This window comes from Bison bison, unplaced genomic scaffold, assembly GCF_000754665.1.
Source record: "Bison bison bison isolate TAMUID 2011002044 unplaced genomic scaffold, Bison_UMD1.0 scf7180017846659, whole genome shotgun sequence".
Lineage (NCBI taxonomy): Eukaryota > Metazoa > Chordata > Mammalia > Artiodactyla > Bovidae > Bison > Bison bison.
Genome location: NW_011477232.1, coordinates 13,317 through 14,734, shown reverse-complemented (window position 1 = coordinate 14,734; position 1,418 = coordinate 13,317). Strand labels below are relative to the sequence as shown.

At 36.7% G+C, this 1,418-nt stretch overlaps 1 protein-coding gene across 1 annotated transcript in view; it reads left to right on the top strand.

Annotated features, from left to right (window-relative positions):
- Positions 1–1,418, top strand: part of RAP2C (RAP2C, member of RAS oncogene family) — a 13,329-nt gene that overhangs the window by 3,663 nt on the left and 8,248 nt on the right. The gene's annotated exons all lie outside the window — the stretch shown is intronic.

The window sequence follows — 1,418 nt, the reverse complement described above, 5'->3', positions numbered from 1 at the left end:
GGTAAGAAACTGTCTGTACTCCCAGTACCAAGATTCGTTTTTTAAAGTGAGTTTACTGTTCTCTCTCTGATCTGTAACATTCCTTTGGGGTGGGGTGAGTTAAAAGATAATTTTCCCTGTTTGGGTGATTTAGCATTCAAAGTGCGTGGGAGAACATCCAGTAATAACTTGAGAAGATGATTAGTTTTGTGTTTTCTGTGCTTTTCTATCATGAGCTGGAGAGCTGCTTTAATTGAAATCATCAATTTACTAATCACCCAAGTGCTAGATTTAGCAGAACGATCATTTAATCAAGTTCATATGTATGTTGCACTGGAGAGACTTAAGCGACCTCTGATAATAACAAACTACAATGCCACAGCGTACCTTGACTCATTATGAATAACATGGTCCAGATGAGAGACCGGTGAGATCATCTGCAGTGTGTTTAGAATGGACAACTCCAAGCCCAGGAAACACTATATTCAGCTTAATAAATAATGGAGTTAATAAGAACAATGGCAAAATCATCAAACCTCTCATTGGGCTAAATAACTTAAAAAAGGTGTTTTTTAAATGAATGCAGTTTTTGAAAAGTAAGGTTCTATAAAACTTACCGATCATTTAAAATAAGATAACTTTATTCATATCACGATCTTTTCATCTAGATTGTAATTAGGCAGATAGTCTCACTTAGGCAATAATACCTAGATAATAAGATAAGACAACCAATATCCTGGATGACTGAGAAACTGCAGAAAATGCCAGACTAGCCAGACAATATCAGGAATGGAATTGATTGTTTTGAGCCAAGACTGACCTCAAGTCTAAGAGGCAGTGTTGCAAATGGCAACAGCCATTTCAGATCACACAAATGATTCCTAATCAAAGGTCTGGCTTTATATGTGCTCCCTGGAGAAAAGACTAACGGTCCCTAATTTATTTTTTCAGACAAGATTTCCTGTCAGCTAGTGTCATCTTTGAAAATGAAGGATGACAACGGTGCTTTGTTATTCAAAATGCTTTCACTCATCAACTTTTGAGCATACCAGAATGTGATGAAAACACATTTGTTGTCTTATACCTAGCTCCATCTGTTATCATATGGTGTCACTCTGCAGAGTGTAGCCCAGTGTATGTTTTGTTGGTAACATCATACTTGCAATATAGTTTTTTGAGGCAGTATGTAGGTGACTGAGTCCAGTGTTCTTGTTTCCACATTGTCTCTTCTTAAATCTCAAGCCAGCTTCAAGTTCGAACAAGTTGTGTGTGGTGTTGCATCTTTACCATTATGCTCTACTTCTCTGACATTTTTAACCAGGCAAATAACATGTTGTATGCATTTTAGTTTTATCATCTTTATAAAAAATTAACCAGCTCCTGCAAAACATTCCCAATTTTTCCCCCATAATTATTGCAGACAGCTATTGGAAGGAAAC